Source organism: Saccostrea echinata, unplaced genomic scaffold (genome assembly GCF_033153115.1).
Source record: "Saccostrea echinata isolate AGI-Se365-2 ecotype Australia unplaced genomic scaffold, CSIRO_AGI_Sech_v1 ptg000012l, whole genome shotgun sequence".
NCBI lineage: Eukaryota > Metazoa > Mollusca > Bivalvia > Ostreida > Ostreidae > Saccostrea > Saccostrea echinata.
The window spans coordinates 11,255,558-11,265,566 of NW_026889761.1; positions in this window are offsets into that span (position 1 = coordinate 11,255,558).

The following is a 10,009-nucleotide window of genomic DNA, read 5'->3' on the forward strand; positions in this document are numbered from 1 at the left end:
CAGTGTGTAAATAATGGCCTAACAATTAGTATGAAAAACGTCAGTCAGCATTTGACTCAATAATAAATTGTATTTGCTGACAAGGTCATTGTATCGACCATAGAACTTACGAAATGATGACTTTAAACGAGACAGCTGATATTCTTGTTTCATCAACTTCATCAACCTCGTTTTAGAAGTTGTGCATACGTAGAGCATGCTCTTGTGTATCGAATCAACTGAGAGATATATACCCCGTATGCAAGTGATGAAGGTATATTGCTGCATAAGTAAGGGAAGTTGACGATTGAAAAGTTAGAGTCATCACGTTTATCATAAAGCTTGGTTGTTAGATTACCATTAATGTCTTTTTCAAGTAAAATATCCAAATATGAAACAGATGTGTCAGACTCTGTGGTATCTTTTATATCAAGCTCACCAGGTTTTATCGTATCGACATAAGAATGGAATTAACCATTGTTAATTGAGAATACGTCGTCGATATATCTAAATGTCGAGTTAAAGGCCACAGCAAGTGTTTTCTTCTTTTCACGTATAAGATTTTGGACAAATTCTGCTTCATATGAACACTAACAAAGGTCTGCTAATAACGGGGCGCAATTGATACCAATGGGATTCCAGTAGATTGTTGGAAGACCTGGTCTCCAAAAACCATATAGATATTGTCAATCAGAAACTGAAGCATCTTTTTAATGTCAACTTCAGAGTACTTGTGTGTACAATCAGAATGTTTTTTTTAACAAAATAATTTTGCAAATGACCAATGACAAGGTAAGTAAATTTACGAGTTCCATTTTTATTGAAAAAGCAGCTGTCACTGATATCAAAAAGCCTGGACTTTAATTTATCGTGGGGAATGGTTGTGTATAAAGTTGAAAAGTCGTACGTTTTTAAGCTGTTGATTTTGGTAAAATCTTGTGATTTCAAATTTTCCAAAAGTTCCTTGGAATTTTAAAGTATCCACATCTGATTTACACCACTTCTCGAATATATTGTTGCACAGTACTCTTGTAATGATGTTTCTCCTTCACTACTGTTAATATCTTAGTGAGGAGTAAAGAAAGAGGCTTGGTTGAACATTTATTGGAACCCGCTATGTATCTTTGTTTGTAAGGATAAATTGAGAAATTGGACAAAAACATACCTTGAACCCCTTTCTATCACTTGTAAAGCATACACCCCGTGCAAAACATAGTATACACCCAACATGTTGGGATATACACGGTGTAATTAGGCCTTTGGTTTTGTATTAAAGAGCAAGAGCCACTTAGGGTCTTTTTTGGCCCTGAGAATTTCTGAAAAATCGAAACTGCTCAGTATTGGTGGAAAATGCAGTATTTATAACTTGGACACTTTGTGACCGTGTATCTACTGAACATGACGTAATTTTGTCTCTAGTCAATGCATTATGACGTCATAAAATGCGTCATTTTTCCCATATCCTATAAATTCCCTTAAAAATGGCCAGAAGTTGAGGTATTTTTTCAATATTTCATATAGAGCACAACCTCTGATCCAAAATATACAATTACAAAATGAAAGATCTGTTTCTGAAGATCACAAAACATGTTTTAATTTTTGGATCGTGGGCTGTGCTCATATTTTAATTATTTGCTGAAGGTAGTCAAATACGCATGTTTTCTGCAAAATTCAAGAACATTGCATTTTCGCAAAGCCTGTTTTCCAATACCTGGATTCTCAAAATGAAATTTTGTTATAGGAAATGAAAGCACCAAGTCTCTACTTTATTTTGATATATGAAATGGGACAGAGGGTGATAGTCAATTTATTGATATAAAGAGAGGGCAATTTTATGCATATAGTGAACCTAGCTCTTTGACAACAGAATATTCCATCTACTTGATCTGTACAATCAGCTCAAGGTGATTTGGACCGTTCAATATGGGATGCTTACATGTACTCTTCTTAGACACCTGATCTCACCTCTGGGATTTCCGAGGAGTCCGTAAATATTCCCTATTCACAAAATTGTATTGTTTGTAGTATTTTAGAGCTTGATCACTGTTCGTTATCTTTACCATTTATCATTCTGACCGTGATTCAAATCCAAAATCCACATTGACTGTAAAAAGAATCAGGAAAATATCAAAAATATTTTATTACAGTTTTTTTTATATAAAACTTCAAATTAAAAATGAAAGATAATTTGGTCTTTAATATCTGCCGCATATTCATGTACATTTATTTGCATACAGGTATATGATCATGATATGATGTCATTTGGGTGCATTTCGTAAAATTGTAGAAGGATAAAGAGACTCACACAGCGCACATATAGAAAGAATTTTCCTTTTATTTACTTTTATTCATAATCGTTTTCTTTCCTTTTGATTATTTTTTCACCGTGTTGACATAATTTCTACGCATTTTTAAGCAAAACAATTGACCATGAGAATTATAATAAACTATGTGCCATTTCTTATTAAATGTTAAAATTTATTTACTTGCAGTGGTCACTTATACAATTTTATCATCTTCAGACAAATGGTTTTCTTTTATCCTTTTTTAGATTGTACAAAGCTACAGTAAACTTGTTTTTGTCACGGTTTTTCCCTCCGGCATAGAAAAAAATTGACCTCACGTCCTTCAGTTCCACTACAACCGGATACTAGTATTATAAATGTACAATAGCCTGGTTTATATACAAATTAATTATTCATGAAAAATTAATAAAAATAAAAGATGAAACTTGGTTTATATTTACGTCAACATTTAATTGTGGTTTTCTTTGTTATTTTCATAAAAATTGAATGGCTTTGTTGACATATTTTGGGAAAATCTTTATGCATGAAAAATAGTACTTAGTTTAAAAAAAACAAATACACTTTGCAATGCCCCTATCTCTCGTTGATTTTTTTAAACCTTTTACAGGTTTTTTCCTCTTATTTTAAGTTTTCTTTTTCAAAATACAATGTACTCCTATCAGAAGATTTTATGATAAATTTTCAATAGAAATTTTGCACTAAAGGGAATCAAAGAAAACGCTGAGTGTGGTATGAATTATTCTGTAGATTTTGAAACAGATGTGTCATGCTTAACTCAAAATCAGGTTCGAAATATTTAATGAACATCGAAAGTCGCAAATCAAATGATTCATTTAGCCATATTAAATATTCTCTTTTTCTAAAATACTCCTTCTCAAAGATGCAAGGCCCTATTACATGTCTATTCTTTTTAAAAAAAATTCTTTTTTAAATTTCAATAGAATTTAAGCCCCCCCCCCCTCCGCCTTCCCGATTTGGTTCTACTCACTTAATATGAACTTGAGCGTGATATCTCTGCATTCTATGGAAGAATTTTTTTAAGTATTCATTGTTCACATTTTGGAATTTTTTTTTAATCAATTTGGTACCATCCTCGTCTTCCTTTTTTTTTCTTCAATAGACAAAATCTTGCATCTCAAGCACTATTGTGAAAGCTCTGTACCACCTCATAACATAAAATTTTATCTACAGGTCATTCAGAAAGAAAAAGTTCCAAGCCATTATTTTAGCCCCAATTCCAGAATTATGCTTTATAATGTTAAGAATTTTAATAAATATTCCAGTACATTTATGATTAGAACTTCCTTTTTTGATATTTACGTAATTCATACCATGTACATTGATTTGAACAATCTAAACCAAGAAGCAATTTCAGTTTTGGGGGCACAACTAAACATTTTCAATTTGAGGGGAGAGGCACTACCAAGCAAAAATTCCTTAACAAGCAAAAAATAGTCATCATATGTTAAAGATGGTTGATGAAGAAAACTCTTTTTTCTTCTTCTTTTTTTTTTTTTTTTTTTTTTTTTTTTTTTTGAAAAGTGTGGAATCAACAATAAATTCAAGGTGTTTTTGTTCATTCTAACTCGATATTATCTCTTCGAAATATCAAGTTATAAAACATAGTTCATGACAGATAATTTTCATTTCTTTCTTGCCACTTCATTTTCAGTTCATCATTTTTTATTTCAAATTTGTCACACATTTTGAATTTCTTCTTGTATTCATTTAATAAAGAAGAACTTTTATACACATTTTCCTCTTCAAAAAAAGATTATACAAAGGACATTGTAAGTAAGCTCAAATTTCCTATGATATATTTTTAAAGTCAAATTAACTGAAATAAATAATGTTTACACAGCAAATAATGAAATTAATTATATGAAAGGCAATTTAAAGTGTTAAATTGAACTTTTTTGAGGAGAATGTATGAGTATTTTTCTGTTCCTTTTTGTTTTCTCAAAAATATCTCATTTTTTCTATACAATGTAATTTTCTCTATAATTACACTTTCGTCTAAAACTTCATTCCCTATACTTTTCATTTATTTGGGCATAAAGTCATTTTAATGTTTTCCGTCCTCAGCAGAAGACCTTGTTATTCTTTTTTTTCCGTTATATTTTTATTTTTACTTACTTTACTTTATAACACATTAAAGAAGCAAAGTTGTTCAAAATCACAAGTAGCAGTTAGTGAGATCGTCAGAAGACTTCGAATGACTTACCTCCGGCGAAACAGGAAGTAGTCAAAAATGCTTATTTTCACAGATATTGGCATGGACCTGAATTAGAAATATCACAAAGGAAGGTAATTTCCATCGAGTATCTTCACATTCAACAACTGGATAAACAGGGTGTAGCCAGAAATTACTCACTTTTGCAGATACTGACGTAGAATTAAAGGTTAATTTTGGATCATTTGAGACTTCCGACCTCATTTTCTGTTGATTGACGTCACTTCTGGTTAACCGGAATAAGTCAGAAATTGCATTTTATCCTGTATATCAGCCTATATTTGTATCATAGAAAATACACTCAAGACAGATATACAGCATTTTTGGTTTAGAGACCTTCTTCATAATAAATGACTTGCATTCATTAACCCATCTTGCAGGCAGTGATTATGAAAATTGGACGGAAGACCTATTCGTTCCGTACAACGAGCTTTACTGTGGTTGAAATTCTTTTAGTTTCCAGATACAATTCAAATAAATGAAAAAAATAAGGGACTTGTAGAGAGAAGGGATTTGATAACTCCGTTTAATGATGGTAGACAATGTTAAATTTCCTATGTGCTTTGTTTTAATTATATGTTTGCCCTTAAATGAGTGCAGCTAGGAACCACCGAGTAACTCTTTCTTTCCAAACATAATACAGTTAATCGATTGACCAATTAATTGATAAAATGATATATTTTGTTCACTAATTTATCTCCTACTTCAAGTGATTATACATTTTTTTTAAAATTTTGCTAAAGAAATCTATAACTATCTTCTCTTTCTTCAAAAAAAAGAAATAATTGAAATAAGATAAAAACCAAACGTTATTTTTCTTTTTTTGGCTCCTGTCTGCTATTTATTTTACTCCTCAAAGCTTTCCTTCGTTTTCATATCAGCTTTCAAAATGAATGTTATCGTTTCTACTTCGGAAGGAAAATATAACATAGTAACCCAGTTCGCAATTTTTTCTTAGGATCTTTTATTTAGATGAAGTATTATTTTTATATAATGAGGAGAGTCACGATTCAAGTGACAATTTAGAGTCAGAAAGAACTAAAACGCCTTGAATACATTGCGCAGGTACGTTAAGGCTTCCCATAGAATATCGCAACGCACTCTGTGCCTTCACTTCTCTGAACTACCAATACATTACGTCATAATGGAAAATGACGTCAAGTCACTGTAAACTTGAGCTGTTATGACGTCGAGAGTGTCATAAACTTTACATCTTATTGCATTTAAAATATTAGAACTATTGCACAATTTACATGTCTTAATCGATTTTAAGATCTAATACGTCTGAATATTTCAAAATACTTCGTTTAATTACCCTTCAAAATTTTGCGTGTTTAAAATGCCCACCAAAAATTTATGCTTTTGAAATGAACTCTGTTTTATACCACTGATTAAAGGTAGAATTTATTATGTATGTATAAAAAAAAGTCTGACGCAGGCAATTAATGAAGATTAATTTGACATCTTTTGTGCAAATCTGTAAGAGAAGTTTGTTATTTAACTGAATCTTGCTTGGGAAAAATGTGTGGTGTCTTGTTTTAATGCAGATAACGATTTTGAGTGGAAAATACCCTCAAATGTGACGGTAAGTAGAACTTCTCGTGAATTATTTTGTACCCAAGTTATACTGACTTTTCCCAAGCACATTTCGGATACACAAGAAACAGGATGAATTGATTTGTATAACAAAATGTTTATAATAATTGAGTTAAAAGGCTGCGCCGAAGCAATTTATGTGAAACTCTTCAAAATTTATAAATGACCGTCACATGATCTACGGAGTCATGTGATTTTAGTACAAATATGTAAATATTTAGCCGAGAGAACCCTCTGTACTCAAGTACGTAGCTAACAAATTAAAATCAAAACCATCCTCGCAAAGCGATATTATGTTTTAATCGCATTCTAAGGCTTCGGGAAGTCTTAACATAGCTGCGTGCTTATGCAATAGCTGGATAATTATATTTATATGTAATTTGTTTCGTTCTACTACGATAGACATACATAAAAATATCAACCATTCTCTAACAATATCTGGTGCTTTCCAAGTTAATATGTATTAAAATTAAAATGATCTGTGCTAAAACTTGTTTACCGAGTAATTTGCTATTGCTTGTATAATAGGATCTTTTTGTAGAATGAGAAAAGTTAAATATTGAAAAAAAAAAATAATTATTCTTATTTTAGAGTATATGATGAAACATAACTTAGTTATTTAGTCTAATTGCATTCAGAAAAAGTAAATATACCTAGAAAATTTTCCATTTTCGGAGTGCTAATAAAGGATTATTTGTGAAGATGTAAATCTGTTCTTGTGGGACTTTCTACAATTTTTAATTAGAACACATTTATTTTATTACTGATCATACCAGTCATAAAAAAATGGCCTTACATTTGATATTGAAACATATTAAATAAGTTGAGCTTGCAACAAAAACTTTACCTATTTTACACAACTTGCTTTATCGGACTTTTTTGCATGGCAAACATACCGAGAGAAACATTTAAGCATGATACGAACGACGATTTTTTAGGGCTTGCATTCAAACAAATACAATTTTTTAATTTGTAAACAGAAAAAGGGTAGAGGGAGAAAGAAATACTTAACAACTGAATTATTTTCACCCTATGCTTACATTTCCTCTACATTAGTCATAGAAAAAATAAAAACTGTTACACTTTTTTTAAAAATACGTGAAAGCATAAGGTCTGACGACATATTCCTCAAATAACAGTTTTGTATTTCTTCGTAATATATAAAGTATTTATAATTGTCATTCATTTGTGATTTCTAAATTGTTTTCAAGATGTCTTAAAATATTAAGTACACCAAAAATTGTGATATTGGCAATTCAAAAGATTATCAGCAAGATTATATAGGAAACACCTCCCTCTGGTATCTTGCACAAATGCCTGGTAAGGTACCTCAATTTTTTTGTGAGGAAACTTGTTAAAGTAGCAATACCTCAATGACAAATTCTTGGGAAAATTTATATATTATTGAGGAATGTGTCGTCTGACCTTAAGTTAGCATTAAAACGCTTCTCTTATTACCTGTTTCTGATTATAATGACTTTTTTACCCTCATTAAATAGAAAACAAAAGATGATATCGAATCATCGTTCGTTAGTAATCTCTTTTTATCAGACATAAATTTATCTACACCCTCTCGAATATCAGTATTTGATATTTAATTAGGAGGGGGAAAATTAAAATGTATAAATGTGAGGACCTTCATATGCCAAACTATACAACAACTAAGCTGAGCAAAAAATTTTCCATTGTATTTTTTGTTGCTTTGTTTGCTTCCGTCGTGATACTTATGGATGCTCTACCAACACAAACGGGACAAATAGGTAAGTTTCTGACTATTTATTCTTATTGTTTTTAATAATTGCAGCAGTGTACCTTTATAACGACACATCATGCTTACCTTGAAAGATTCAACAGCAATCTTATATGTAAAAAGCATTTCTGTATTATTTTTACTACAGTAAGACGCGTCTCCTTAAATGAATGCAAATTCATTAGTCTTGTAGTCTTCGAACAATCTGTTTGAGTCCAGATGGTTCCTAATTATGCTCCTTCATTGGTCCATCTGTTTTGTATTCCTATGAAGCAGAATTTATTCAAAAACTTTACATGAGAAGAAGAAAAAAACTTGTGTGGCCTTCAGCTTAACATTAATATAAATCGACGTCGTTTTATCAATTAACAATAGTTATTTCTATTCATATGTTTAATCGATATATACCAGTGAACATGAAATAAAAGAAACCACATAGTCTGCCACACACATCTATTTCATATTTGGATGCTTTACTGACTATAGACGACAAAGGTCAACTAGCGACTTAATTGAATGTCAAACGAGATAATGTCATCTTTTTCATCGTTAACTTTCCTTATTTACATAGCATTATTCCACTAATACCTCCATATAGTGCTTAAGTATCCAAACTTATTCACTACTCAAGCCTTTTCAAGAATTTGTATTCTTTGTTTTTTTTTTCTGAGATCCATCGGTGTTCGTTTTCTTCGCCTTTTTAGCTCACCTAAGCTGAAAGCTCAAGTGAGCTTTTCTGATCACCCGTTGTCCGTCGTCCGTCCGTCTGTCTGTCCCTCCGTCCCTCCGTCCGTCAATAAACTTTTCACATTTTCAACTTCTTCTCAAGAACCACTGGGCCAATTTTAACCAAACTTGGCATAAAGCATTCTTAGGTACGGGGGAGTTTAAATTGTTAAAATGAAGGGCCAAGCCCCCTTTCAAAGGGGAGATAATCAAGAAAAGACAAAAATTGGGCGGGGTCATAAAAAATCTTCTCAAGAACCACTAGGCCAGAAAAGCTGAAACTTATGTGGAAGCATCCTGGGGTAGTGTAGATTCTAAATTGTTCAAATCATGACCCCCGGAGATAGGGCGGGGCCACAATAGGGAATCCAATTTTTACATTGAAATATGTAGTAAAAATCTTTAAAAATCTTCTTCTCAAGAACCATTGGACCAGAAAAGCTGAAATTTATGTGGAAACATCCTGGGGTAGTGTAAATTCTAAATTGTTCAAATCATGACCCCCGGAGATAGGGCGGGGCCACAATAGGGAATCCAAGTTTTACATTGAAATATGTAGTAAAAATCTTTAAAAATCTTCTTCTCAAGAACCATTGGACCAGAAAAGCTGAAATTTATGTGGAAGCATCCTGGGGTATGTAAATTCTAAATTGTTCAAATCATGACCCCCGGAGATAGGGCGGGGCCACAATAGGGAATCCAAGTTTTACATTGAAATATGTAGTAAAAATCTTTAAAAATCCTCTTCTCAAGAACCACTGGGCCAGAAAAGCTGAAATTTATGTGGAAGCATCCTGGGGTAGTGTAAATTCTAAATTGTTCAAATCATGACCCATGGGGTTAAAGCGGAGCCACATTAGGATATCCAAGTTTTACATTGAAATATGTAAAAAATATTTTTGAAAATCTTCTTCTCAAGAACCACTGGGCTAGAAAAGCTGAAAGATATGTGGAAGCATCCTGGGGAAGTGCAGATTCTAAATTGTTCATAGCATGACCCCGGAGGGTAGGGCGGGGCTACAATAGGTTTAACAAGGAGGAAATCATGGGAAGAGCAGCAGGACCAGAGTTACTTAGGTGAGCGTTAAGGCCCATGGGCCTCTTGTTCAAAATTAATTTGATCAACAAATTGGAGAGTCCCTCTGCCGACACAAATAGTCCACTTGGAGAAGTTTAATATATATATATATGTATATATATGTATATATATATATATATATATATATATATATATATATATATATATATATATATATATATATATATATATATATATATATATATATATATATATATATATATATATATATAAGAAACATGGAAATAAATAGCATGAAACATGGAAATAACGAACATTAACGAACATTATTCAAAATCCATTTAGAGAATTAAAAAACGTATGTATGATGTGCCTTTTCT